Source organism: Dermacentor albipictus, chromosome 4 (genome assembly GCF_038994185.2).
Source record: "Dermacentor albipictus isolate Rhodes 1998 colony chromosome 4, USDA_Dalb.pri_finalv2, whole genome shotgun sequence".
Taxonomy (NCBI): domain Eukaryota; kingdom Metazoa; phylum Arthropoda; class Arachnida; order Ixodida; family Ixodidae; genus Dermacentor; species Dermacentor albipictus.
The window spans coordinates 110,262,766-110,285,546 of NC_091824.1; the positions used below are offsets into that span (position 1 = coordinate 110,262,766).

At 45.9% G+C, this 22,781-nt stretch overlaps 1 long non-coding RNA gene across 1 annotated transcript in view; it reads left to right on the forward strand.

Annotated features, from left to right (window-relative positions):
- The window catches only part of LOC135914020 (uncharacterized), a 324,394-nt gene that overhangs the window by 20,677 nt on the left and 280,936 nt on the right, over nt 1-22,781 (forward strand). The window lies entirely within an intron of this gene.

A 22,781-nucleotide genomic window follows, 5' to 3' on the forward strand; every position in this document is an offset into this window, starting at 1 on the left:
CAAACTACGCATTTGTCATTGACGATAGTCACTGAGCTTCCAGCACTGCAAGCGCCAGTTAATTCATCATTCAGGGAGCTCTTCACCAATGGTTCATCTGCGACTGACAAAACAGCCTTCCGCTCTTATGCTTAATGACACAGCATTGACCGCAGATGCAATGACTAATTTTTCGCAGACACAAGAAAAAGGATAATACCGCAGTTCGGAAAGGAGATGACATTCCCTTTCAATATATGCCAAGTCACGGCGGTGTCATTCGAGATGACTGAGAGCTTGCCCCCGCCAGATCTGTCCATGAACGTGGAAACCGCATTGCTATCTCATCTTCAAGAGTAGATGTAAGCGGTGGTCCTGTTATATACTATATTTAATTGGAGCAAATGATTTACATTCACGAACTACTGTCGTTGTCTCTATGATCCCCACCTAGGTCTCTGCAAGCTTTCATGGCGTGACTCAACAATCCTATGTCTTATGTCTATGGCTTGAAGAGACAATCACGAATGCGTACTCGTGTCTCATTAGAAAGGCCGATAACCCTGGCTGTCGAGTTCGCGGATGCAGAAAGGCGATCTAGCTCCTTCTCTGTTAGTGATCTTGCTCCAGTGCAACGTATGCGTAATACGGAGGTTGTGGGTTCGGCTCAAACCGGCGACAAGTTATCTGTTCGCATACTTTCATTTCCCTTTTCTTTATTATTTTCCGCATTCCAGTTTCGAGCGAAGCTTATTTCTCCGATGCTTTCCTTGGTTATAACGAACAAAATCGAGCCCCTTGGTTTCCCTTCTTCTCTCCTTATATACATACACACACACACACACACACACACACACACACACACACACACACACATATATATATATATATATATATATATATATATATATATATATATATATATATATATATATATATATATATATATATAAGAGGTGCGTTAAAAAATAAACCGAACTTTTCAAAAGCGCCCCAACCGGCAGAGGGAAAGCGCACTGAGGCTACCGAGCGCATGTAGCGGCAGGTTTAGACAACACACTGCCATTTGCCGCGCTTCGCTCTGACTATTAGTTGGCGAGCTACAGCCGCTGAAGTGAGCACATGAACAAGCTGTTTTTCGGATTGGTGCCAAAGTGACAATGAAGGAATTGGAAAGACAACGTGTGTGTATGAAGTTATGCTACGAACTTGGGAAACTTTCACGGAGACATTTCTGTTGCTTAGCCAAGCACACTTGGAGGACTGTATGAGTCGCACGCAGCGCTATGATTGGCTCAAGCGTTTTGATCGCGGTAGAATGTCGGTCAGTGACTATCCCACGCCTGGACGACCTTCCACATACACAGATGATGACCACGTCGACAGAGTTCGAACTGCGGTTCGTGGAAATCGTCGTGTGACTGTTCGAGAAGTCGCTGTTGAAGTGAGTATCAGCGTATACGATCATGGCCATGAAATTTTGAGTGACAAACTTGCGATGAGGCGTGTCAGTGCAAAATTTGTGCCACGTTTGTTGAATGACGAACAGAAGCAGACCCGTGTTGAAATCAGCCAGGAACTGCTCTCCGCTGCCAATGACGATGAAAACTTTCTTAAGAACATCATAACAGGGCGATGAGATGTGGGCTTATGGCTATGATGTTGAAACGAAAGTGCAGTCATCCCAGTGGGTGGCCAGAGGTTCTCCTCGTCCAAAAAAAGTACGCATGAGTTGGTCCAAAATGAAGGTGATGGTGGTTGTGTTTTCTGACTGCAAATACATTTTGTCCATCAGAAATTTCTGCCACATAGTCAGACGGTAAACAAAGAAGTTTACTAGGGAATCCTAGCACGTTTGAGAGATTGTGTGCAGAGTAAGAGGCCTGAATTGTGGGAAAATCAGGCTTGGATGTTGCATCATGACAATGCCCCGGCTCACGCATCACCCCTTGTTCGCAGCTACTTATCGAAATACCACCCTCCTGTTGTGCCCCACCCACCATGTTCTCCAGATCTAGCCCCAGCAGACATTTTCCTGTTCACCAAGTTGAAAACTGCCGTGAAAGGACGTCATTTCCAAACTGTAGAGGAGATCCACGACAATACAAGAAGAGACCTGCGCACGATTCCAGAAAGTGCGTACCAGGAGGCTTTCCAAAAATGGACGAAAAGATAGGAAGAGTGTATTGCCAGTAGAGGGGACTGCAGTGAAGGGGACAGCACTTAAAATGTTGTACCATAAGCAGTAAAGGTGTTATAGCAAAAGTTTGGTATATATATATATATATATATATATATATATATATATATAGCACTTGCTACTCTGGTCCAGAGGTAGCAAATTTAATAGGCAGCAAAGGAAATTACATAAGGTCGGGAAAGTGTGTAGGTAATACATGCAAGAATATTTGTTACAAGTATACGAATTTTATGCTTTTACTGACATTTGTATGACTTACTTCTTTATGAAAGCGTATCGAGCAGCACCAAGTGAGTGACTGGGCCTCTCTCTATAGGTGCTCATTTTTATGGACATTGGCAGTGACGTGGAAATAATGGCTGAATTCGCGGCAAACGTTCTTTCAAACTCAATGTAAGATGCTACTTTCGGCTTTGAAAGTCTGCGTGAATACAATGAATTGATAACAGTAAGGTGATTTAGGAGAGCTTCAACCAGTGAAAACTCCGTGCCCATCTGCGTTTTTTCAAGGACACTCGATTGTATAAACGCTTGTGACATAAAAGATTCCTCTGCGACTGGCTGTGAGTGACTGACTGTTATATTTCTTTTCTCTCTTTATTTGGTGTTCCCTTTCCCCCTTCCCAAGTGTAGGGTAGCCAATCGGGCACGTCCTTGGTTAACCTCCCCACCTTTCCCTCTTCGTTTATCTTCCTGCCACACTGCCACTGCCAAGAGTAAAGTAAATGTCTTAATACAAGACAAAGAGATGGGAGCCTGCCATCAATTCACTATAAATTTCTATGAACTATATTATAACATGCGTAGAACAGCCTCTTAGTCTCCAGGGTTGATCGTTCGTGACTGTACTGTAAAAACGCAGTGTTTGCGTCTTAGAGCATGCAAGGAGTCGCACAAAGGCAGTTTGTTTTGCAAGAAGGGCATGATCGGGAAAACCTTCCTACTTTCGGTGTTCCCCGTGTCGAAAGTGATGATGGTCAAATACCGTCCTCGAATGGTCTTGAAGTGCTAGCGCGTTTAGGAAGCTGTGCTCTGTTCTGTTCGGATGAAGCTGGAAAGGAAAGGTTCTTTTTTTATATTTCCTCACACTTTACATGAACTGCTGTCCGGCCCAATAAAGTGGTCTGATAATGAGCACAGTGTACTCCAAGCAGCGCATCACCCGAAGATGGCATAATCATAAGTGGTCTTACGACCACTGCAAGGCTCTAATACGGCTTTAGTGCGATTTCTAAAACGAGACAATCTTAAAGGCAGTGCAAGGCTACTACACCCACATGCCTCAGTGCATTAACCATTAGGTCTAACCAATAGGTGCCCCCCACAGCATGTTTCAAAATGTAAACTGGAAGGCTATAGCCTATTTTGACAATGACCCTCCGATGGTATCTGCCCAATAATAATTTTTTTTCGCCTGACTATTGTACGCTTCTGCGGAAATCTCACATATTTATACTTTAAACAACAACAACAACAACAAAAAAGAAAGAATAGCAGCTTCATAGACGTTGTTGCGATAAGAATGCTCTATATAGAGGTTTACAAGCACAACGCGGCAACTATGGCTGATGCTTGTCCGCCCACAAATAAATCCCCAGCGACTGCAGCCTGCGAAAAGGCTCTCCTTTGGTGCTTTACCCACCCTATGGAGCGTACTCTCAGACAAGAGCGGAACAGAAAATGGGATGGCGGTAAATTGGACGATGAGTGATGGACTGGTCGATGGCTGCATTCTTCGGCTACGAAGAAATTGCCTCGACTCTTTCTGTTTTATTTTTCTAACTTCCTTGACTGCAACGTGGTCCCCAATGCCTACGAAGAACTGGAAAAAGTTGTGTGAGAAACGGGAGAAAGAAAATTGCTCAGGTTTCTAGAGGGTAAAATGCTGCGCTGAAACAAGAAATTGGTCTTCCGTTACGTGGTTGGCTCGAAGGAAAATTGACGCACAATAAATTCGTGTTCTTTATTAGTTTCCTTTTTTTTCTTTTCTACATTCGCTAGCTTCTTCGTTTCTCTTGAGGGACCAACACATGAGAGATTGTTGAACGAGTGCAAAAAGCAAAATGAAGTCGAGTGTGTTTCGTGTAGCAATTTTCATACGTTCTTTATAACATTGACGTAAAGGATTTGCAAAATATATTTTTCCCACTTTGTTTTTCTTCAGAAAGGAATGTCGCATGCTTTCTTCTCCCGCGTGAAGTCAAGGAGCGGGGTGATGTGCCTCTGTACTTTCGTCAATTTGTTTCGCATGGAAGAACTAAATGAAACATTGGGGAACACGCATTGACGTATACGCTTAAGTTCAGATGACGGCATAGCAAAGCGTGATGGAGGAGAGGTTCTTAACATCACATCCCAGAAAGGAAGGAAGGAAAAAGTGGAGAAGGAAAGGCAGGGAGGTTAATCAGTTTAGCTTAACCGGCTTGCTACCCTGCACATGGGAGTGGGAGGGGGAGAACGAAAGATGGGGAGGAGAGAGAGAGAGCACATAACACACCACATACATCGTCACTTACAGTCCGTCACTCTTGCGCGGTACGTGACATTACTGTCACAGCCGCTTGTCCAAGCCCGTCTCTTTCAAAAACCGAAGTAGTCCCTTCGTCGCCTTCAGCTGCGATGTCTTCTGTCGGCGATATGTGAAAATAGTTGCAACTGACAATGGTCTATTGTCAAGGTGTGCTAGAACGGACGCCATGGACTGTCTCTGAACATTATATTCAGGACAGTCGCACAGAATGTGTTCTAGCGTCTCCTCGCAAAGACAGGCATTGCAGAGAGCGTTGTCGGCCATTCCAGTGCGAAATGAGTAAGATTTCGTGAAGGCCACCCCTAGCCATAATCGATAAAGTGGAGTCCAGTTGGCATACCGAGATGCATCAAAGAGGGCATCATAGAGAGCGTGATCTCCTATGCAAGCCCTCGTAGTCTGCCGGCTGCGTCGGACCGTGGAAGTGGTATGGCCTCCTCCTGTGCGTCTTCAAGAGCTGCGCTAGCGGCATTATCGGTGTCTTCGTTTCCTAAGACGCCACAGTGACTTCTTGGCATCCACTAAAGCGTCATGTGGTGTCCTTTCTCATGTGATGTATGGAGTAGGCATCTAATATCGAATACGAGCTGTTCGAATGGCCCGCGACGCAGAGCTGATCGTAGGGCTGCATTTGAGTCACTGAAGATTGACCATTGTCGAGGTGGTTCCCGATTGACGAAATAAAGTGCAGCGCGACGAGCAGCTAGTTCCGCAGACGTCGATGTCATTGGGTGGTCATTCCCAAAGCTGATAGTAATAGCTCTTGCTGGGACAACCACAGCACCGGACGAACACTGGATGTTTGTGGAACCATCAGTATAAGTATGTACACTCTCCGCATACCTCTCGTGCAGAAGAAGCAGATACAGTTGTTTCAGCACAGGCGACGACAGCTCAGACTTTTTCCCGATTCCTGGTACACTGAGATGGACTGTGGGGCTGATAACACACCAAGGGGGTATCGATGGTTTAGATGCAGCGGTGAAGTCCGAGGGAAGTTTGTCGTTGTACTTGACGATCACCTCCCAGAAAAGCTCACTATGCGTATGCTCCGCCCAGACAGGCGTCGCTTCACAACAGTGACGTGCCTCTGCTGTGTCCTTCCCTTTTGGCTTTTGCAGTGCATGTTCTTTTTTTTTCATGTAATTCACCACAAGGCCTGGTGCAGAGAGTTCCTGCCAACTGAGGGGAGAGGAGCGACCCGGCGAGCAGCATCGCAGGGCCGGTTAGGTTGGGCTAGGACAGGTGCTTAGGTCAACACGTTTTTACTGCCGATTTGTTTTACTGTAATATATTAATTTGGAGGTTATGCGGAAGTTCATATTCATGGCTGAGAGGAACATCGGCAGAGCGGACCCTTCTTAAAGGTGCTGTAACAAAAACGAAAAGATAAAACCTCTCCCAAGTCGCGGAGCCGGAAAGAAAGCCTTAGTGTTCCTGTTGGCCTTTCCTTTCACTCAAGAAGTTTGCAAATAACTTGCGAAGTTATTGCAAAGCATGAGCGTCGTCCATTAGCACTGTGAGGAAAGACGTGGAAGAGAGTTGTCGTCAATGGGGTCATCAGGGCGTTCACGGAGTTTTAAACTTCAGGGACCGCAGCATGCTCATAGGAGAAAAAGAAATTGAAGCAAATTTGTTTACTTCCGTCTAGGAAAATGAGGATAAAGTAAGCAACGAGATGAAAGGTAGCGACGCTAACCAGAGGGGCTGGGAATCCAGTTTGCTAACCTGCACAGTGCCTAAAGGAAAGGGCGAATGTAATAGGAAAAGGACAGAATGAGCACTGCACGCTCGCACACAGTAGGACGCGTAGCAGGACCACAATAAGTGTCTGAGAACGGTGTTCTTCAAGAACATCAATGGCGCGTGCATATCTTGAATTTACGCGCAAAAGACGGCTGTGGTCTGCGTCCACGAAGTTTTGTTTCGGAAGGTGTTCGGGTCCAGTCAGCCTAGTGCAGCCTGTAAGAGGATGGGTTGAACATTGTAATGCAGACAAGTCCAGAAGACGTGTTTGACAAGTTTTTCGGATGCGGTCGGAAATTACGAAATTGAGGCCAAATGAAATTTTGAATCCTGTGGCTGGGCCCTGTGCTTTCTGAACTACGACGGGAAAATGTTTATGCACTTAGTGTGGCTTAATTTTTTGGTTGATAGGGAAGGGAAATCCGTTCATATTTGCTTGCTTTAACTCGGGCACTAATTGCGCTCTTTGTGCTGGAACTTCTTTCTTTGGTTCAAGTGATCTTTATATAATTTCTGAATGGACAGGAATAATTTATTGCAGGTTTTGTTGGAAAGTTAGAACGTGATTAAACGATCTTGAAAATGTCACGGGCCTGCGCGGCACACGCAGCACAGTCACAGCGTAATAAGCTGGAGAAGCGGCTTCATAGGAGCCCCACCTTTGGTACCAAGCACCACAGGGAATTCGCGGCGAAGTCTCGTCACGTCGTTTTTACGAGAACCATATGAACTACAAGCCATGTGTAGACGGCGAGCTGCGGCTTGCACTGCAACACGTCAGGCTCTGCACAGCGGTCTGCTGAGCATGACGTTGCTTGGTTGCAGCTGCGCATGTAGCTCTATGATTCGCTTCTTCAGCAGAGGTTCGCACTTTGCTAGGAGGCGCCACAACATACACCGAAGAGTAAACACAGGCATTCGGACTACGTGGCACGCATGTCACATCCCTTGACCCGTGAGGTCACGCGCGGGTCAAGGGATGTGACATGCGTGCCACGTAGTCCGAATGCCTGTGTTTACTCTTCGGTGTATGTTGTGGCGCCTCCTAGCAAAGTGCGAACCTTCTGCGTAGCCCCGCTCTGGAAAAGCAAATCTTGGCTGTCCGGCGTGCCCGCGACCGGGCCGGTGGGCTAGACCTGCCGGTCCTGACGCGGGACTAGCCGGGTGCGCGACGAGTTCGCGTCCTCGCCGGACTTACAATAAATGTTTCTTCACTCACTCACTCATCCCTTGACCCGTGACACGATGCGATGCTGTTGATGATGATAACGATGACGGTTTATTGGCATCCCCTTCCAAACCGGCTGGTGACAAATAGTCACCTAGCCTACTTGAATTAACCTACATGCAGCATGCAAGTGCTGTATGCAACTGCTACTTGTTAGGACACCTGGTGGAATATAACATAACTGTAATACAATGTTTGCGTGTATGAAGTGTACGCGCTGCGCATGTCACATCGCGTCAAAAATGACACTGCCTTGCAAGCGGGATGGTGACAAACAGTCACTTTGGTTGCTTGGTGTAAATCAGGTATGCCATACATATCTTTCATTTGGGCATTTTCGTACACCATTAAAACTTCTTTCTGGGCGAGTTGGTGCATACTTGACATAAAACTGTTTACAGCGCAAACACATGCAACCACAAAGTTGTGTGACTGTGACTGTGTCCTGTCCCTTACTTTGTGGCTGCATGTGTTTGCGCTGTAAACAGTTTTATGTCATTTTCGTACACATCTCGTTAATCTCCTTTTCCTTCCTTGTAGGACTGCGTGTGTGTGTGCGTGTGCGCGTGTGTGTGTGCGCGCGTGTGTCCGTGTGTGTGCGTGTATGCGTGCGCGCGTGTGTGTGTGTGTGCGTGTGTGTGTGTGTGCGTGTGTTATGAGCGTCCCAATGCCTGCCTAATGTCCTACCTAGGTTAAAAAAATAAAAATAAATGCACGATGAATTCCCATAACCAAATTTTCTGACCCCTATTGTGAACTGTTCTTGTACGTCTCCATTTTTTGTCATTTCCCTACTTTTCTGCACCAACCTTCCAGTCGCCTCTTATTAATCTCTATTGTGGACATGTTTACTTTCCTTCGGCTCTCGCTGAACCGAAGAGCTTCAAGGAGTCCAGTGGTGCCTCAATAGGCCACTGGGCAGATATCTTCACATTCTAATCAATCATGCTCCATCGTTTCCATAGCTTTACCGCAGCAACCACATGCTTCTTCTTCGTTCTTATATCTCTCTTTATAGGTGCGTGTTCTAAGGCATCCTGATCTCGCTTCGAGATGTAATGAGCTTCCCTTTGAAATATCATAAATTGTTTCTTTCCTGAATTCGCTTTTTCCTCTTAAGTAGTTACTCATGGCAGGTTTCTTTTCCATTGCCGCCACCCATGAGATTATTTCAGCCTCTCCGACTTTCGGCTTGACGTTCTTTGTTGCTGTGTTTCTCGCCCTACATGCCGCGTACTTGCTGATAAGTTTCCTAGTTCTTTTTCTCCACTGTGAATCAATGTTTTTTCTGTACAAATACGTCAACACTCTCTCAGCCCATTTACTTTCTTCGATATTCTTCAATCGTTCTTCATAATCAATTCTACTGTGAGCTTCCCTCACTTCAAAACTTTTCCAGCCCATATCACCCAGCACAGCTTCATTTGTCGTCTTCCCGTGAGCGCGCAATGCGAGGCGTCCTACCGACCTTTGGTCGTCATCGAGTCCTGGTTGCACGCCTTATTTCAAGCAAACAACCACTTTTCCAAAAGTAACTCCTGGAAGCATTACACCTTTGTGTCTTTCGGCGATAGCTACTCGTATTTTTCTGTTCCACCAGCTTTTTGGTTTCTTTTTCCTTTCCAAAGAACATGTTGTTTCTCTTTCCGTATTTCTGTCGTTATTACACTTAAAGGCTCACTATATTCCCCCTATTTACTTGGCCATTTGCAAAGTCTTCCTAACTCTTGTGACCATATTTGTTGTTTGTTCAGCGTTCACATTTGCACTGGCGACATTGCACTCCTTGCTCTCTTTCCCAACTATATATCGCATTTTCAAAATGATGCGTTTATGGTCCCTCCCTGTGCTGCTATATCCTTCCTCTTCAATGACCATTTCTCTTAACCTATCATGAATTCCTTCTGTCATCAGACAATAAGCAACGGTCGATTGCCGGTTTCCCCACTTCCCACGTGATCTGCCCTTCACACTTAGGCGCTGTATTCACGATAACGAGGTTATGTTGCTCACAAAGATCTAGCATTGACTTCTCGTTGTTGTCGGTATAGTCATCTAGATCCTGTACGCGGCCATTCTTGTCACCTAATAGGATGATTTCGGCGTCCTTCCAGAAACCCTTAATATCAGCACTTATGCATTCCACTAACTCTTGATTCTTCTCTGTTCAATTGTTTAGGGTCCACAAATACGTAACGTCCAGCCAAGTTCTTTTCCCACTCATTGTACCTGATAACCAAAGATTCTTTTGACATTTTGTATTTACTCTTTTCCATTTGGCTCCCTGATGGATGAGCACACCGACTCCCCCTCCCTTTCTTTTCGAGTTATGCTATGTTCAGACTACGTTCGTAAGGCGCCGATTTTTCGTAACATACGTAAGCGGAAGCGCAACAAGCGTATGCGTCTAGTTCAGACTGCGAACGTAAAGGTACCAACGTGCGCAATTCTCGCAAAAATCGTGGGTGAGAGTGTTAAAGGGTCGGCAACATTTACGACTGTTATGTTACGACCGTTGCGACACAGCCAATGATCGATAAGCTTTCGTCTTTCAACAACCGGTGACGACACTTCCGTCATTCCGTCTGCAGACAGCTCCGGGCGCGGGAAGTGCCATTCCGCCATTCCGTGCGCACGATTGGCTGTGTTCGTGAAAATTTTTGCAGTGCGCCTTGCGAGACTGTTTTCAGTTCATCTGGTTTATCCGCCGAGGAAATCGATGGTCGCAGATGCGTGCTCCGAACTTCGATGAGTGGTCTCACTAGGTTTTCAAGGAAGCGGAGCTGCTGGGGCGACATGCGCATGATGTTATAAAACATCGCAGCGTCACCAACTCGGAGCTTGGCGATAAGGTTGTGAAAATCGCCGTCCACGGCCCTGTCGAGAAATACTTGCCGCACCCAAACCCTTCTGCGTCGCCTTCGTTGTCTTTGGGCGATTGAATACATGACTATAAGTTTGTTTTGAGCGTGAATTTCTTCGATCTCGGCCAGCGCTCGCATGTTGGCAGGAGCCATATTGGACCGCTGGTGACGTCGATTCTGCAGCTCCAAATTTGATTGGCCTGTTGTAAAAGCCGTAATTTAAGCAGCAGTAAATGTGAACAGAGGTGCCGGCTTAACTGCCGTAACGTGTTTTACAGCCGTTACGTTCGATACGCCAAAAGAGCTGTTACGCGCGTTACGACCGTAGTGTGAATTTAGCATTAGTTCTGTTGCACCCTTCCCAAACATAATTCTGAATCACTCGCGGCTCTTCCGAGTTTCTAAGGTGCGTTTTTGTAACCGCTTACACCCCTACTTGTTCTCTATTTACCTGCTCCTCTATATCTGGCCACTTTTCCTTTCTTCTGCCGCCCTGCATGTTAATGTAGCCTTTTGCATGGCGAGCTCTCTTTCTTGTTTTCCTACTTTTTCTGTTATTGACGACGATGCTATAATGAGGTTCCCTTGAGGGACCTTCTTCATTACTACCTACTCTGGCCTCCTGAGCGCCCGTGGGCCCCCTAAAAAAGCAATAGCGCGACCAGCAAGTCGCCAGCCCACTTCTCGTCCGCAAGCCTGCTATTGAAGTGGATCCCGTCTCATTCAAAACCACCACACCTTCTCACTTCCCTGTTTACTTCGACAACCTCGAAACCTTTCTATCGGCTCATTTTCCATATCGCCTCATTAGCAGCCACCGCGGCTCTTTGTGCGTGCCTGTCACGTACAGGCACCTCCGGCACTGTGCAGACCAAGATCGGCGCCTGAGGGGGCAGCTCGCGCAAGTCGTCTACCCCCTTCGACAAGCGCTGGTTTTTTGCGACATGGCGTGCCACCTGGTGTATCACTATGCAACTACAATTTGAGGTGTTTACGTGACGACGCTACGCGGCGCGCATCTCCCATCGCGTAACGTTGCGCTACGGCACTAATGAAGGTGGTAATCCTGAGGATGATGCGCATTTATTGACATCCCATTTCAAACAAAGCGATGACGCACCTAGCCTGCTTATTATTATTATTATTATTATTATTATTATTATTATTATTATTATTATTATTATTATTATTATTATTATTAATATTGGCATCCCCTCTGAAACGCGGCGGAGACTAGACATCTAGCCAGCTTGATTTAAACAGGTACTCAATATACAGGGTGCTTCAGCGAACACTTTCAAAAATCTTTAAAAGTTGCCTGCGGCAGATAGCCCAATTCTAGTTCATGAGCTGGTCTACTAGAAGCGGCGGACAATACTTGCACAAGAAATTGAGATCCAAAATCGACTGAATAAGAAAAAGTAACTAATGAAGTTATTAAGTAAATAATGCATTGGCATTCCAGTTAATTTGTTAACAAAACGTCGTTTCATGCACTGAAGTACGCAAGTAACTGTAACGTCAATGCATTTCTCCACAAAGTTCGGCAATTTGTATCTCGAAACTAGCGTCGTCCTGAAAATTCGCTCCAAGTGGATCCTCTTTGCGAAGTCCACTGCTAGAATTTGTAAATTGGAAAATGGGTCATAAGATAACGAGCCAAAAAATTAATTAGTGAATTCTTCTTAATTGCTCAATTTTGCGTTTTAGTTTTTTTGTGCAAGTAGTGTCCGCCGCCTCGAGTAGACCGGCTCATAAACTAGAATTGTACTACCTGCCACAGGCAACCTTTAAAAAATTCTGAAAGTGTTCGCTGAAACACCCTGTACATTTTCTGGAATATTCATACACATCTCCTTAAAGTTCTTTTTCTTCCTCAAACCTTTTTTAACTACCTTGTACCGCTACCTGTGCATCTGGTACATGGCGTGCCACCTAATGTAATAATATGCAAATGCGATCAAAGTGTGCACGTACCAACGCTATGTGGTGGACTTGCCACATCGCGTTTCCTCGCGGGCTAGGGCGTGTTCATAGGGCATTTTTCTGCGGCAATCTAACAAGCTTTTGCGAGGCTCAATGACTAAGATGATGTATGGAGAGGAACTATTTACAATTTCATTCATTGTGCTACATACCATGTGTAAAGAAAGACAAATACGTCGGCGTGGCTCAGTGGTAGTGTCGGACTATATATATATATATATATATATATATATATATATATATATATATATATATATATATATATATATATATATATATATATATATATATATATATATAACACGGTGGCGGCGGAGGGCACGAGGGCACCATCACCAACCGAAATGGCTATAGGAATGAGCCCATAACAGCTTGCGCTGTAACAATTTGCTTTCTCACCTATCATGTCCTTAGGTATTGTGTATATAGGAGCTGTAAGATGATGGGGATAATAAATTCAGATATATTGGGGTGCAAGATTCAAGTCTGGCCAAAGAGCGTAAGGTACATGTTAATTACTTGGCAATGGAGCGCTTAATTGCGAGAGGTGGGTGTGGCGTGGCTGCCAAGGAGTCTAAATAACAGTCGCTGTAAACTGAATGGAATGTATAAAAGTAATAAAATAATGATAATGAGTTGTGGGGAGTAATATGAGCATAAAACATCTACTTAAATTATGGGTGTTTTTACGTGCCAAAACCACTTTCTGATTATGAGGCACGCCGTAGTGGGGAACTCCGGAAATTTCGACCACCTGGGGTTCTTTAACGTGCACCTAAATCTAAGTACACGGGTGTTTTCGCATTTCGCCCCCATCGAAATGCGGCCGCCGTGGCCGGGATGCAAAACATGTACTTCGAAAAGATAGCCATCCGCTATGGCTTAACGGCTATGGTGATGCGCTGCTATACACGAGGTCGCGGGATCAAATCCGGGGCGCGGCGGCCATATTTCGATGGGGGCGAAATGCAAAATAGCCTCTGACCTGTACATTGGGGGCACGTTAAAGATCCTTGGTAGTCCAAATTCATCCGTAGTCTGCCACTACGGTGTCCCTCATAGTAAAATCGTGGTTTTGGCACGTAAAACCCCATAATTAAATTCAAAGGATGATATACTAAAGGTAAAGAACAGTAACGCTACTACCTCATCTGGTACCTTGAATGCTAGGGCCTAGAGACACGTGATGTACTAGATGCAACTAACGCAGCAGCAGCCTCTGGTAAGCGGCTGTACTACGGAACTATTGAGCTGATTATGTGTAGTGTAAGAATGTCGCTGAAATTACTTAAAACAGGTTTGGTGCCGAACAATCGGTATGTGCCAGGGAACTTTGCTGAGTGTAATGGCATAGGCTGCCGGAAGCGGCAAGACTATCCACTGTTTGGCGCTGTTATACCCTAGTAAACACATTTTTTTTTTTTTTGTCCAGGAGCGCACTTCTTTGGGCTTCAGTTTAGTGAGAAAACATCAAAGCGACGCTACCAACCACGCTAAACACTGCACTCAACCAAAAGTATGAGCTTAGTACACCAGATGCAACTATGCGCCAATGTCGTTGTTCAGTGGGCTAGCTGTAAAACTGCTTAGCAGCAGCGAAGGCAAATAGTGAGCTCGTTTTTAGGAACTCAGATTGCCGGACCAGTAGCAATCGTGAAGTGTAACTATTTTTTGTACCTTTCTCGTTCCTCACTCGTGGCTCAACTCCCATCTGGCATGTTGTGTTGTTGCACATAACTGCAAGAGCACTTGATCGTGGCCTTCAAGCGGTGTATGCGCGCTGCAGAACTGCGCTATTGCGCAAGTTCGAAGGTTTTACTCCAGCGCGCATTACCGTCGAACCTCGCTGATCGTTATTCCGTGCTTAAGGAACCGGCGTATACCACATGCACGCCTCGAGAAATTGAGTTTGCATAAAGGGAAATAAAGCGCAAGTGTATTCTACACAGAAAGTACCGTCTGCCTCTTATGTTACACAGGTATTCTCGCCAGCGCAATGCGAATGAAAAGCTTCCAGTCAATTACAGCTTTGTTTGTTGACAAGAATGGAATGTGTGTGCTTGCTAGGCTGACCAGGTGGATAAAATAGTGTGGAAACTGTTCATAAAAATAAACATAAACATGATCATAAACATAAATATACGGCTATTGACAGCTATCTGAAGTGCGTAAGATATCTAAAGTCCGCCTTTCCCTATTAAATATAGCATGTGAACGACAGTTAAAGTATATGTGCTAAAACACTACTTGTGTTATAACAGGGTCATAGTAAAATAAGGGTTATTTATTGTGTTAGACGTTATTTGAGGTCTCATTGAAGCGCCCCCTAATATCAATGCCAAAAATAATCTCCCCTGGAAAAGCCAATATGCTCCTTCGTGTTGTCATGGCAACGTTGATGTTTCGCGATGTGACCCCCCCCCCCCACCTTCCTTTATTCCCCCTCTGCTCCCTTGCCACTCGCGCGATAGTGGAAGCAATTTTGTGCCGCGTGCCTTTCGTAATAATGAAATAAAACACAATAAGAATTGAAGCAGATATTGGCTTAAATAATGAATCGTTCGTGTAAACAACCCTCACACGCAGGTCTATATACGAGAAGACACAATGCACGACAGCGTCCTCGTTCCATGCTACTATAAGCAGCAGTCGCAATCAAAAGGGAGCGACCGTAAGCAAACAAGCCCCCTCAGAACATAAGCTGTAGTTCAGTGATCGATGAAGCAGCACCCTTCCGTGCCAGCAAAGACTCCGGTTTTCTCCGGAAACCGCGGCTGATTACTATTGCTGCGGTAAGGCCGTAGGAGCTGCCTCAAGATGTCGACAAACAGAGGCGGCCGTTGTCGTCTAAGCAAACGTGTGTCGAGGGCTTCCCTTGTATTGTTGTATATGCTGCAGCAATCACTGCCGTCGTTCACATTTTGCTTTGCTGCATTGGGGTACAATTATCGTTACTTTGTTTTTCGGTCATTCGCTATGGTGCGTAATGCTGGCGTCCAGTAGTGGGGTTAAATTTTTCGTTCTTCGTTGACTGACTGGCAGAAACGTCTATCGTATTGGAAATTATGGTGGCAACTGTGCAGCTCTGCTTTAGCGATTGACATCTTAAAGGAAGTTATGCTTTTCTCCCTAGGGTGCGCTGTTCCTAACCTCGGGCGCGCAGACTAACGTTTCTTGCACCTGGTTTTTATTCATTGTCATCCTAATAGCACATGACGTTTAAGCTTGTACCGCGGATACGTTTCTCTGCGCTTGCTGTTTTTGATGCATTTGTATTGTGTGCTTCCTAGAATATGTGTATTACAGCGAAGCTGTATGTGACTAGCCGATTCGTCCGTCCGTCTGTCATCTGTACGCCGCAAACTCCTCCAGTGCAACCTCATGCGCATGCTGTTGCGTACTCCAGGGTAGTGTATCGTACTGCTGCCGAGAAGTAGCGGCGCCTGCCTATCGAAGCTCGACTGACGTTACTTATTGGGTAGCGTGGCGTTGTCGGCGGGCTGCGGGCATCCGGTAGACCATGGCGACCAAGCAAGGGCTAGACGATTTGCTAGTGCGAAACTTGCACTGTTTATTCAAAGGTAGATGAAAGAAAATAAGAAAAGCATGAAGTATCTAAAAGTACATTTCGGAGGCCCTTAAATAGGCTCTCTACAAGTGTGGGCGGGATCTTGCTTCCGTCGGTTTCACGTGACAGGCACAGAGAGAGGGCCCCTCCTCCTCTGGCATTACCGAGCCAGGAAATGAAAAGTCACGCCTCATTTCGACGAAGCCTGGTAGGAGGTCGGGTGGTAGAAGGCCGGGTGGTAGAAGGTCCTTTGTGCGCAAAGTGCGTGACGTTAACCATCGCAGGGGAAGTCAAGCCTCATTTTGACGAAGCCTGGTAGAAGGTCGGGTGAAATTCCTGTCGCCACGTGGTGTCAGACACCAACCCTAACAATGCGCGAAAAAAGAAAAAAAGAGAGGCGCGCGATTGGCTGCGACAGTAGCGACGTTGTTGCTCTCCATCGCAACAGAGCACGCGCGTAGCAGTTTCTCTCCGGCGCAGAAATGAGTACGCCACGCGTCATATGTATTCCTGAGGAGAAGGCAGCTTTCGATCAGCAACGCCACGAGCAGAACCGGAAATAAGCTCGTCTACGCCGTACCGATGCGCGCGCCCCCAAGCAGCAACTGTGTACCGATGATCTGGCAACCTACCAAGCCATCGTTTAATGAACCGTCGGGATTAACCTAGTGATAAACAGCGCGGCCCACGTTTCACCTTCGCTGGTTAACCATCTGTACGGAGTGCTTGGGTGATGACTTTCTATTCTTAACATTCCCGTATGGGTACTACTGTATCTAGTAATTGCGTGTAAACCCCCAATATTTGCTTTTTTTATTTGTTTAGCGAGATCAGGCCTTTGTAAGGTGTGCACCGTTATCTTAGCCATTCCCATGGTTGTTACCCATTCCAATAAAACAAAGTAAACCTAGCGTTCAAGTTCAGGTGTCTCATCATCATAAGGGGGCACATCCTGGTTTAAAGGGATCCTGAGCCACTCCTCTGGCCTGGTGAAAAAGACAGTCCGCCAATAGTATATGCTTCTGTGAACACCTCAGCTAAATTTTGTAATCATGCGTGGTGCTTGGGTCTCGCAAGTGGAGTGCGAAGTCACCTTCTTGTCCAGCATTTTAACATTCTCTTTTCAAATAGAGGCCTTCTCCTCACCCGTTTCGAGGCTGCTGACGACTCACATATGTCGTCGTCATATGGAGAGAGAGAAAAAAAGCAAGGATAGGAAAGGCAGAGAGGTCAACCAGAAGAGCATCCGGTTTGCTACCCTACACTGGGGGTGGGGGAAAGGGGAATAGAAAGAGGAAAAGGGTAGAAAGTGAGCATGTGGGCGGGACACTATGCACAGGGACACTATAAATGGTCTCGTAAGCCGGTGCACTTCAAGTATTGCAGTAATGCACGATTCGCTTTTCGTGCCAGTGACGGCTGTGGCCACAGTCCGAGTATCTTTGACTCGTTGAATGGTCTTAAGTCCAGTCGGTGTAATGTTTCCCGCAGAGAGAGGCGTTGTACATAGTAGCGGGGGCAGGTACACAATAAGTGATCGATGGTCTCCTCGCACCCACAGGAATCGCACATTGGGCTCTCGGCCATTCCCAATCGATAAGAGTATGAGTTCGTGAACGCTACTCCCAGCCACAAGCGGTACAGCAAGGTTGCTTGACCGCGGGAAAGGCCAGATGGCAGTTGTAGCCGTAGCGTGGGGTCCAGTTTATATAATCGGCAATTGTAGGCACTTGAACTCCAGATATCTTGCGACTTTTTGCGTGCATGTAGGCGAAGTTCCCTGGCAGCGTCCGACCTCGCCAAAGGTATTGAACGTGTCTGGGTATCTTCGTGGGCAGACCGGGCAGCCTTGTCAGCTAGGTTGTTGCCGACGATGCCACAGTGAGCAGGAATCCATTGAAATATGATGGTGTGCCCTCTTTCCAGAGCATGATGGTGCGCTTCCCTGATGTCAGATGTCATCTGCTCGTGAGTTCTGTGACGTAATGCAGACTTGATGCTGTGAAGGGCTGCCTTAGAGTCACAAAATACGACGCATTTCTCTGTTGGCTCGTCGCTGACGTACATCATAGCGGCATGGAGAGCTGCAAGCTCTGCCGATGTCGATGTAGTCGTATGCGACAATTTGAATTTAACTGTAACCTTCTTGGCTGGAATGACGAATGCGGCAGTTGAGCTGGTACGGGAGGTCGAACCATCGGTATATATATGTATGTGGTCCCGATACCTCTGGTGCAGTGATAGGAGCGTAAGTTGCTTCATAGCCGGCGATGGATGATCGGGCTTTTTTGTAATTTCAGGAATAGCAAAATTTACTTGAGGCTGTCGTAGGCACCACAGGAGAGATGAAGGCTTCGTCGCCGGTGTAAAATATGATGGTATGCACTATTTATCAGCGTTAATCACTCATGAAAAGGTCGCTTGAGGTCTCTCGGCTGGTAGGGAGGCCAAATGATGGTCGGGGATCCTTGACAGATGGCGAATGTGCGCTCTGAGAGAGTCGACAGCTACGTGTGTCTGGATCATATGGTCCCCAGCGATGGCAATTGTTGCGGCTGTTGACGTGCACCGAGGCATCCCTAAACACGTGCGTAGGGCTTGACCTTGTATGCTCTCCAAAGCGCGAAAGTTCGTCTTGCATGCATTTTATAACACTGGTAGACTGTAACGTAGGAGTCCGAGAGACAGTGCCCTGTAGAGCTGCATCATAGAATGGACTGGTGTACACGATCGAGTACTTTTTGCTGCAAAGTATATCTGAAATAGTGTATTTCAACGTCAAATTCAAATGCTTCGATAAAAAGTGCTTTAGCTGGGCACCTTTAATTCCACAGCAGCTCTTTGATGCAATTAGCTTTCTTGGCACATTACGAACTATGCAGGGCACATACAGGTTGTCCCACGTAACTTGACCCAAGAATATAAATATGAAAGGCGCGTCGGAAGCGAATTGAATTGAGTGCATACTATTCGCCTATAGTAACTCAGACAATTTTTGTTTTCCCATAACTCATTAATAATTAGGTTTAATTACCGAACATTTAAATTATTGGCTGAGGATCCCAAGTATGATACGCAGATTTGTAGAACACCTTCAGAAACCACCGATTGAGTTGTTTCCTTTGCGATACGTCTCTCATAGTTATTTTTTCCGGTTTGGAAAGAAAGCACGCGAAATATGAAAAAAACCACTTGACGGAGTGTTTGCGCAGTAATGTTGTGCTGCTCTCAAGCGTGCATTCGGTGAACAAGGTCGGCTCCTTCATGACTGGCGACAAGGAAGCAGCAGGGTGTTCTTTACCTCATCGGCTGCACTCGGCCAGTAGGCGCACGTAGAGAAGCACGAACAGGCATCTTGTTTCGACGTTTTTCGACGAGACGAAGGATGGACAGCGGTTGGACCTCGGTCAAACGTCGCAATTGAACTTTTGTTTTTGCTTTTCTACGTGCGCCTGCACTTTTTCAACTTATTACATGCCCAGCCCGAAGGAAAACTACATATTGGTCGATGAACATAATACTCCAGTGCTACCTCCGTTACAGTACAGAAGATCTACACTGTTCATCATTTGTGCCCGCCACATGTTGGCTCGTCCTGAAGCAAGCAAATGTATGAGTAATAAGCAACGACCAAGATTTTTCTGTAGATTCACTAGCAAGGGACATAGTGAGACGGCACCGGGTGCACATAATAAGCCCAACCCCGGCTAGTTTCCCGCCTCTAAACTTCGTGCCCCCTCGAGTCTTCTTCCGCCAGATCCATTATGCATCTGGGAAAGGTTCTTGCCCATCTCGTATCACTGCGCGTATTACTCGGTACGGGGGCAGCGATTTAATACAGGCGCGCACCGTTCGCTTACCCGCCACAAATCTATGTTCACAGAGAGAAGGGGAAAGGGGGATATGTGGGACACTACACTACAGAAGCACCACTCTAGACGTAGCCGATCACGCCGGAACCAGCTGTACATCACTTTCGTGCAGCTGACGTCATCGATTTCAGTTAAAAGAGGACGAAACTATCCGGTACTGCGACCACGACGTTATTTGCATTCCATCGTCTGGCTGCTTCTTTTCATTCACTTCGCAGTCTTTCTTACCTTTCGCAAAATCCGAAGTTTATTTTATATATATTTTTTTCCGATGGAAGCGAAGAAGGTAATTGAGACGATCACGACAATGCCGCCGACATGCGCATTATTTCGTGCGTAAGTTTAGCTGGTACCTACACAGCCGGCAAACAAAGTACACCCCTCTTATACTGCTGGCCTTATACCATAACGCGCAATAACGCGTCGGCCCTTATAGCCAGCGAAAACAAGCAGGAATGGGAGAATAAGAACAAGTAAATATGTGAGCCACGCGTGAAACGACCTGAGAAAATAATAAAAACAAAACTACCCCTTTCACTGTCTCCTGCTTCCCATGTGATCCCACTCCTTTTAAAACAGAAGCCTCGTTTGTCTGTGTTCTACCTGGTTTGGCGTAGGTCGGCCAGTATCTCGGCGGATATATTTGTGGACGACGGTTGTACGTACGCTGAATCTCAGTGACAGCAAACTGGCTCATGTAAACCCTGCATGCTGACGGACAAGGCGGCGCCAATAGGTGCACGTTCTATTCGTTGTAATGAAAAAAATATAATTCTGCGTAACACCGGAACTTTTAATTCCGGCTAAAAGGTAACTCTACAGCGCACCGACACCTATTCTTTTATTTACTTGATTTTCGTTGGTACAGCAGACGTCACTTGGTATGGGCTGCTCATTGCGCTCCCGTTCTTGGCCTCTAATCCACAATAGGTTTGTGTCATTGTGACGCAAGAGGGACACAATTCTTAAATGTAGATAGATATGAGTCTTGTACATAGCAGAGTGTGGGTGTAGGCCAGTTGGTTATTCATGATTTCGGGAAGCTACCGCAAGAAAACCTTGAGACTCGAAGAAAGGGACAACACGAAGCGGTAATGACAAATGATGATTTAATGAAAGCAATGCCAAGCTTATATAGAGCAGACACACGTGTGCCCTCGAAAAGTAGCATAAAAATCAATAAAAAGACAGAGCGGCCTTAACCACGCCAAACACGTGTGTATCACATGGAAAGAAACAGAAGTTCTTTCTGAGAAACCCCAACTGACGCCGAGCTAACGCATTCACCATCCCTAAAGCGTCGCATGGCCACTGCCCCTACAATCTCTCTTTCCAGCTGGCCATTTTTTCTGCCGATAATCTCAGTCGTTCAAAACAAAGGAGAGCAGCCAAAGCATCAACGGCAATGAATAGCCAAGTTCAACCCTCCAGCAACGCCCAGGGAACGTTCATGCTCACACAAGCCAAGTATCTGCCGCACTTCAGTGGAATTTTGTATATGACACATTTCGTGCAAGGTACATGCGAAATTGTATGCTTGATTTCACAGGAGGCCGAGCCCGTGCTTCCTCTTTCCACCATGCTGCGCAAGTTCGAAAGTTTACCTTGTGTATGTAGGGAAGTACTGCAAAATTCTTCCCACTAGCCTGTTCATTAGAAATTGATAGATTTTTGTCCACTTTCCGAAGCTTCACAAGAAATGATTCGGCAACTGAAAGTAAAAGAAAGCTCGGAAAACCCGCCTTTTAAAGACGTCCCACTTGAAGTTGAAAACAAGAAAGCTGTTTGTGGTGACACGATTTCAAAAGCGCTGATCTAAAACATGATCATCGAAAACATCAATTTCATCAGCATCAAACGTCAATTTGTGTTTGTGAACTCTCCTCTTTGAAAACGCACGCTGGCAAGTTTCTGTTGCAGATATTCCTGCGGTTATCTCAGCGAAAGTGCACACGTGTCTGCGGTGCGTGGTTGATGATCGGTCGAGATGGCGGCAAGGGTTATAACTAGAGTGCTATTGTCAGACTGCAGAAAAAGCGAACGACAAGCCAGAGCTAGAGCACAGGTCTTCGAGCATTTCGGCCGATTCACTGAGCTGCTTGTTCAGTTTCAAGAGCGCTCCGACGTCTATATATGACACCCAGATTGCATACATGAAACTTAAAGAAGGACATAGCCGAAGAAAAGCAACGTCTTATCACATGAACTCCTGCTAAATGATGACGTCGTATGAAAGAAGTAGAAATCGTTGCTCAGTCAATTACTAACAGTGTCTCCTATCGTTCTTTGGTGTGAATCCCGGGAATATTTCAGCTTACTAAACGCGGGGCTTGAATAAACTGCTAAATAAGCTTCTTTTTTATATTGTGGACTGGAAAAGCCCAACGTAAGAGCATAAATGAAGGCAGATGAACGGGGTTTCATAGAAGTCGCTGATCAATGTGTGTTGAAATAGAAAATTTACATACTGCGCGTATGACTACTAGTCAATAATTTTTAGGTGCGGTCTCTTTGACTTTAAACGCATCGAAGCTGGTGTAGGCCTGGTCGCGCGACAGCTCCTCGTTGTTCTTTCTGACAGTTTATCTGGGATAAGTAGATAACTGGATGTTCTGCAATATTTATTTGTGCCTTGTTTTGTTTTTACTAAGCATTATACATATCCAGCGCGCGTGTTGAACCCTAAGAGAAGCAAAGTCTTTAGCGAAGAGATTGAACTAATGCTATACAACTAACTGCGATGCGTACAATTGTGTTTACTTTCATTCGACACAAAGTGCAACCTGATACAATGTTTGTTTAGCTAGT